Raw genomic sequence first — 7,781 nt, forward strand, 5'->3', positions numbered from 1 at the left:
ATCATAGTTTAGCAAAGTTATGCAGTAGGAGGTGATGTTTAGAAGTCGCGTGGTCTCAGGGGAGCCAATATGATGCCGATGGCACTGCTTCACATGTTTGACTACAATTTCGACAAACAAGCCTTCTAATCACTGCACAGCACACTCTTCTAGAAAGGTACAAAAGATCCAGTGGCTGTCTTTCCTGACACACTGATGGTTGGAAATATCATGGCCAAAAGTAGTTTCCACAAGATTTCTAACCATCTAATGCAAAATATTTTGGCCAAAATGTACATGGGAGGTGAAGTAATTGCAGATCAGGAGATCTCACAAGGAGAATGTGGGCTCCTGTTGACTGATTCTGGCTTTTTTGCAATGAGCAAGCCAAAGCGACGTTTACGTCTCTATGTGGAACCAGACTTCTAGCTAGCATTGCCGAAATTTTACTAATCGCAGAGATAATGCAGGTGTCCCTGTTGCACTGATGATCTTGCATATTTTTCAGTGCTGGGAAAGCATGATTTACTGCACTCGTCTAAGTTGCATTCTGTACAAGTGTAATCAGGTCTGCAGGGGGTGGGGGTATTACATATTTAACATAGATCAAGTGACTATAGCAAATAACAGTGGACTAGCTCGCTGGTAGATAGTAATATATTAACTGTGATGATTTAGAGAACACTATCACGCATGGTTCCTGCCTTACATTGCATTGATTTTGTTTGCTAACACAGGAGCAAGACATCCCGGCAATGCTGTGCGTCGTGTACTCTGGCAATGACGCCGAGAAGGCTGACTTTTTGTACCTCGCTGTCAATAAGCAGCGGTTTTTGTCCGTGAAGAATGCAGAGGACGACATCACTGCCATTATGGTGGCTTACTGGCTTTTTAATATAAGTACTCAAAAAAGGCGGCAAACACAGTTGCTCTTCTAGAAGGGTTGTTTGTCGGCCTCAGCAGCACTAATCCGACGCCAGTTGTGATGAAATTCCTGAACAAGGTTGCAAGAGCGTAAAATCAATGAGGCCGACAAACAACCGTTCTAGTACCAAAGGGACGCTGAACTGAGATTTGGATGGCACGAAACCAGGCAGGAGCACTAGGTGGGATGCTGCAAACCTTAGAACATAACTCATATGACGGTATCTTGTATGGATGGCAGTACTTTTTGGAAAATATGAGCGTGATTCAACAAAGTTGCGACATCTGTATTCTCCTCTTCTCTTTTTCGAAAATATGCCCATCCAGTTGAGATACTGCTGCATGAGTGGTGTTTTGGGGTCTGTAGCATCCCACTGTGTGCTTCTGGTGCCTTGTTTTGTGAAGTCAAATTTCAGTACCAGCACCCATTTAACTTTTAACTTTCTAACTCTAAACTAAAATAATGTGCCATACTTTCCAGACTATAGTGCACAAACTATACATGTCTAAAGGTTGATATTTTACACCGTACAGTCTATCTACAGGTACACCTAGCAGAGCGCGTTGGATAGAGTACAGTTCACACTGAAAGGATAAAAACACACAGAAAATACACGAGGGACAGACACACAGGGTTCTTTCAACGAGCAACTACATTTAAATGATGCCCATTACACTATGATGAACCACCTAGGATATGAAGAAACTTAAGTGAAGACGAAAATACTAGAAGGTACTAAAAAAAGATAAAGAAAAAGGTAAAGATGGCGGAAATTTAACTTCCTGAAAAGGAAGAAGAAGAGAAACGGGAGATGTTTTCTATGACAATTCCGGCGCTAGGAAATTCATCTCTGCTGTCGATAACGATAGTGAGGGCTCAGAAACATTGTCTGTGGCAGTTTTGATCTTAAAGGCTTCGATGATCTCTCGCCCATGCTTGTCGTTGTGTGAGCCTAGCACAGTAGTGTTTGCATAGCTAGGAGAGCAATCTTGGCAGATGCGGGCGTGGACAACAATCGGATGGTAGGAGTCGGATGACGCCTTGTTGATTTCAAGAAAGTGTTCTCTAAGGCGAACGTTCAGGCATCGTCCCGTCTGGCCAATGTATTGACTGCCACAACTGAGCGGAATAGAATAAATTGGCTTCTCTCGGCATTTGACGTATTTGTTGACGTGTTTGATGGTGCATTAGGCTAATGGAAAATCTGCTCCCTGGTCTCATGACTCACTTCTTTGGTTCTGGGTATGGGTCTCATCCTTCGTTCATCTTTCTTCAAACCTCAGCTACCAGAATGCTGGAATCTGCATGGAACACCATCGTTACATCGATGAATGCATCATGCCGCAAAGCTAGCAAAGCAGTGTTTGACCCTCCGGTCATCCTTTGTGACCAACAACTTTCCCCTGGTACCTTGGAAGTGCTTTCATATTGTCCCAAGTTTTCTCCAAATCTTCCCACCTCAAGAGTTGAAAAATTAACTTCGGTACATAAAGTTGCCTCGCATATTCCAGAACAGGGGAGGTCAGAGTTTCTGAACGCGGCAGTTCGCTCTATCCGCTACCACCCCCCTCCGAAAGCAGGCAAGTTCCCGATTTGGAAAGCACTTGAAGAGCTGCGACAGGGGAAACTCAAATTGCTCGAACCAGACAAGACCGGTGTTTTCGTGGTCATGGATCAAGGAACCTATGGAGAGGTCACGAATGCACTGGAAAAGAACTTTGATAAACTAAAGAAGAGGCCATCAGGATCTCTGCGCGCAGAGGCAAAAAGACTGTGCACTTTGATGAATCTGCCCGCTCTCAAGAAAACGCTCAGTTCACCTGCAAAACAGTATTTTTCCGTATTTTTCACAGCCAAGACACATAAGGAAGGAGTACCGCTCAGAAGCATTGTATCTGAAGGAGGTTGCTGGCAGAAACCCTTGGCCTTATTCCTACAAAAACATCTCTCCACGGTGACACTCCTCCAGCCCTTTAGGATTTCAAACTCCACAGATCTTATCTCGCACCTTACCTCCCTACACTCCACCACCCAGCCACTCTCCATGTTTTCTTTAGACATAGAAGAGCTTTACTACAGCCTAGACCCCCAGATTCTCTTGAATTCCATGTCTGATGCGATCCATGAACATGGTCTCTGTAAGTTTCAAAATACCTCAGGGGTCACAGCTAAGGATTTCACAGATCTCATTGCCTTATACCTTCAGTCAACTCTCGTTGAATACAACGGCAACATATTAAGACAAAAGAAGGGTGTTTGTATAGGCTCCTGCCTAGCCCCAATACTCGGTGAAGTGTTTGTCATGTACGTAGACCGATCAATTAAGTCCCGACTGGATGTTTTCGCCCCCGAATGCCGAGTGTTTCGATACGTAGACGACTATCTTGTTATTCATCCGACCTCAATCTCCTCACGGGCCATTTGTGAAGCCTTCGATTCCTGCTCGTCGGGTCTTAGGTTTACGAGTGAAGAACCAACAGAAGAGGGACTCCAGTATCTGGATTTAAGGCTTCATCTTCATCGCCAAGGCATATCCTGGAGTTTCCAGCAACGTTCCAAAAAACCGGTCCTCCCTTTCTGCAGCAACCACTCTAAATTGGTAAAGCTTGGAATTATTCGAACCCTGTTTGCCTCTTCCCGTTCAAAATCCTGTCCCCATCTCTCATCAACAAGCGTCCAACGCCAGCATGACCGGCTTCTCTGAGCCGGGTATCCAGCAGACCTCCTCCGTACTACCCTTCAGCGTCTCATTACAGGGCCCAACCACCGATCATCTAACAACAATGGACGCAGCCACACACGCCCGGCCTGTGTTCCATATGTGCATAATACTTCCCACCGCCTGAGGAGTCTCGCTGCCCGCTTCGATACGAAGGTAGTATTCACATGTCGGATGAAGCTAAAACAAATGTGCCAAAGGGTAAATAACGACAGTCGTCCACCAGAATGCACCATCAAACACGTCAACAAATACGTCAAATGCCGAGAGAAGCCAATTTATTCTATTCCGCTCAGTTGTGGCAGTCAATACATTGGCCAGACGGGACGATGCCTAAACGTTCGCCTTAGAGAACACTTTCTTGAAACCAACAAGGCGTCATCCGACTCCTACCATCCGATTGTTGTCCACGCCCGCACCTGCCAAGATTGCTCTCCTAGCTATGCAAACACTACTGTGCTAGGTTCACACAACGACAAGTATGGGCGAGAGATCATCGAAGCCTTTAAGATCAAAACTGCCACAGACAATGTTTCTGAGCCCTCACTATCGTTATCGACAGCAGAGATGGATTTCCTAGCGCCGGAATTGTCATAGAAAACATCTCCCGTTTCTCTTCTTCTTCCTTTTCAGGAAGTTAAATTTCCGCCATCTTTACCTTTTTCTTTATCTTTTTCTAGTACCTTCTAGTATTTTCGTCTTCACTTAATTTTCTTCATATCCTAGGTGGTTCATCATAGTGTAATGGGCATCATTTAAATGTAGTTGCTCGTTGAAAGAACTGTGTGTGTCTGTCCCTCGTGTATTTTCTGTGTTTTTATTCTTTCAGTGTGAACTGTACAGCTATCTACAGGTGTGGACTCTACAATTTTTGTTTCAAGATTGTTCATTATTACAAAACTGGTTAGGCCAGAGGCTGTGTTTTGGATATTTTACGCTGGGATAAAGTAATCAAGACAACCTCTTACCGTCAGTCTGTTTCCCAGGCTTTCGATACCTCGCATGTGACATGTTTGCTTGGGAGCCTGCAAGCAACCAACTCAGGTCAAGCTTAATCTTGAGGAGCTCTGCGATTGGCTGACGAGCGGATCAAAGAAAGCCCCCTGATATTCATCTGCAGATATCCCTTTTGTGGAGTTCTCCAGCCTGAAGTTTTCCCCGAGGACTATACACCGAGTGCGGACTATCTAAGAAAATACTTTTTCTTTTCAGCCGAAATTTACCCTTGCGCATTATACAACGGATTGTGTACTATAGTCTGGAAAATATGGTAGCTTGTTTTAATGTTTTAAGCCCTAAACTAAAAGAAGTTTAGCTTGATTTTTATGCAACTTTAGTTTCCTGAATGAAAGTCACATGTGCAATGGAACAAAAAGTATACACTCGAAACGGAAGGCATCTAGATTGTTCTTCTGTTCTAGTCATTTTTATCAAGAACCATTCTCATGTACTGAGGTAATCTGTATTGATTTTTGTTTTTTTTCTTATTTTTACTAGCATCTTAAGCCTATGCTGTGATATTTAAAGAAAATATATTTGGTTATTTGTATGGAGGACATAGCTGGTTATTTTGTTGTGCTCACATAATAGTTCAATAAATGATTATTAATTTAATTTGGCTTTTATTGACTCAAACCCCCCAATTGTTTCTCGATTTTTACTAGCATCTAGGCCTATATATGCTGTGATATTTGATAGAATGCCTCAAGTATTGTATTTTGATATGTGTGTGGAGGACATACCTCCTTTAAGTGTTTTGTTTCTCATTTTATAACAACTTTTATTTACTTGCAGCTTAATCACATGCTCTTTGTATGCAGCTGATGCCACTCGCCATGCCTTGGGCGAATGTGTAAAGGTACTACGGCATACCAAGTATGACAACTCGTAACCAACTCGTATGCAAGGCAAATGACCGACGAGCCAGAGCGGGATGCAAGGACCAAGTATCCGGATTGAACAAGCTAAGCTCCTTGTTGTTTGTTTGTACCATACACTTTCTCACATTGCATAGTTTGCATGAGCAAGTGCTGATCATGCATGTGATGCATATCACACTTCTGTGTTGGCAGTTTGACAATTGGACACTTTTAATGACACATTGAGATTGGTGGCAGACTCCTTCTTTAATATGATGTTTGAGAATATCTCCCACTGATCTTTTCTAGTATACGAGTATTAAGACCATCGAGCAATTAATAAATTCAGAAGCTTTAGCCATGGAACAAATTCTGTGATATTTTTTTTATTTTCCTTCCAAATTTTGTGGGAACTAAAACTTAAAGCACGCAAGATTTTTCTGTAACTTCCGTTTGCACATAAGTTAAGCTTCACATTGAAATATTACCTTTTCTGCCATGCACATCTTGCCTTCATTATCGGACAGTGCATCTATGCACAGCTGCTTCAGTAGCATGTGTGCCGATGCATTGCACACATATCAAATAATGAATCCAGTTTCTGTAACGAGGTCCTATGCTGGCACTGTACTTTTGCATCTCCTTATTTCATCACTTATCTGGTCTGCATACTTCGTGGTTTTCTGGTTTTCATGCCTGGTATAGTGAACCCTGTTTGACAGATGCTGAGATACAGGGTGATTCATTCTATTCGGAACAGATTCTTGTAAAATAAAACTTCTGTTTTATGCAAATTATCTTTTTACAGTTGAGTTATAGTTGTCCTGGCAGACACTTTATAGAGGCAAGATGACAGCTAAAAGTGGACTTATTGCATAAAATCCATGGATTAGCTTTTTAGTTACTGGTTTGATGACACCAGCACATATTGTGAAAAGGGGTCAGTCACCTTAGACCAGCTTATTTTTCGTGAAATGAGCACTAACCTTAGAAAAACGATTGAGAAAGATTCTTGCACACAAAATGGGTTGTGAAATACAGTACTTTCTGGACCGCTACATTACCGCTGCCTTTGGTGAAATTATATTTTCTCTCTTTTTTTTGGCCTGTGTGCTCGTTTCAGGATTTATAAAAAATTGACTGGTTTAAGGAGGTGATTGTCTTCAAGTTCGCAACAGCTGTCGAACCAGTAATGAAAAAGTTGAAAACTTGAAAAAGTTAATAAACTAATTTTAGATAATAGTCCACTTTTAGTGCCAGCCTGCCTGTACAAAGTGTCGGCTTGGCTAAGTGCTCATCTGTAACGAGATCATCTGTGTAAATAAGATAAGTTTTGTTTTACAAAAGTCTATTTCGATTAGAATGAATCATCCTCGAGCGCCCATTAAAATCAGCATCAGCACCCTTGGATTGGGGTGCATTGCACCTAGCACCCCATACACTTCACACCCCTATAGGGTGCTTTGGTACAGGGGTGCTCGTTTGCACCCTCAAAGGGTGCTGGTCCTGGGACAAGTGCTTTACACCCCTAAGGGGTGTAAAAAAGTTTAGTGTGTACAAGAAATGCTTGACGACGACATTATCCAGCCCTCAAGCAGTCCGTGGGCTTCACCGGTAGTCCTGGTGAAAAAGAAAGACGGGACTCTTCGGTTCTGCGTGGACTATCGCCGACTGAACGCCGTAACAAAAAAGGACGTCTACCCACTGCCACGCATCGACGACACCCTGGACCGACTACGCCACGCCCGATACTTTTCGTCGATGGACTTGAAGAGCGGGTACTGGCAGATTGAGGTCGACGAACGAGAGCGTGAGAAGACGGCCTTCGTCACGCCTGGCGGACTGTATGAGTTTAAAGTAATGCCATTCGGGCTGTGCACAGCGCCGGCAACCTTCCAGCGCGTTATGGACACCGTCCTTGCCGGCTTGAAATGGCAAAGCTGTCTCGTCTACCTCGACGATGTTGTGGTCTTCGCAAGCGAATTCGACGAGCACCTGAGACGACTGCGAGCCGTTCTACAGGCCTTCAAAGCTGCTGGGCTGACCCTCAAGCCTTCCAAGTGTCGATTCGCCTATGGTGAGCTCAAATTCTTGGGCCACGTCGTGAGTGCTCAGGGTGTAAGCCCTGATCCCGCCAAGACGTCCGCCGTCGCCGAGTTCCCGAAGCCATCGGACAAGAAGACCGTTCGAAGATTCCTTGGGCTGTGCGCCTATTACAGACGTTTCGTTCGTGATTTTGCGCAAATTTCTGCACCGCTGACGCATCTGACGAAAGACGACGTGCAGTTCCAGTGGGGAG

At 43.9% G+C, this 7,781-nt stretch overlaps 1 pseudogene; it reads left to right on the forward strand.

Moving 5' to 3' along the window:
• Positions 1 to 2,047: 2,047 nt before the first annotated feature.
• Positions 2,048 to 4,220, forward strand: LOC121836396 (annotated as a pseudogene).
• The last annotated feature ends 3,561 nt before the right edge of the window (positions 4,221 to 7,781 follow it).

The sequence above is a fragment of the Ixodes scapularis genome, unplaced genomic scaffold (genome assembly GCF_016920785.2).
Source record: "Ixodes scapularis isolate PalLabHiFi unplaced genomic scaffold, ASM1692078v2 PGA_scaffold2__306_contigs__length_199485367, whole genome shotgun sequence".
Taxonomy (NCBI): domain Eukaryota; kingdom Metazoa; phylum Arthropoda; class Arachnida; order Ixodida; family Ixodidae; genus Ixodes; species Ixodes scapularis.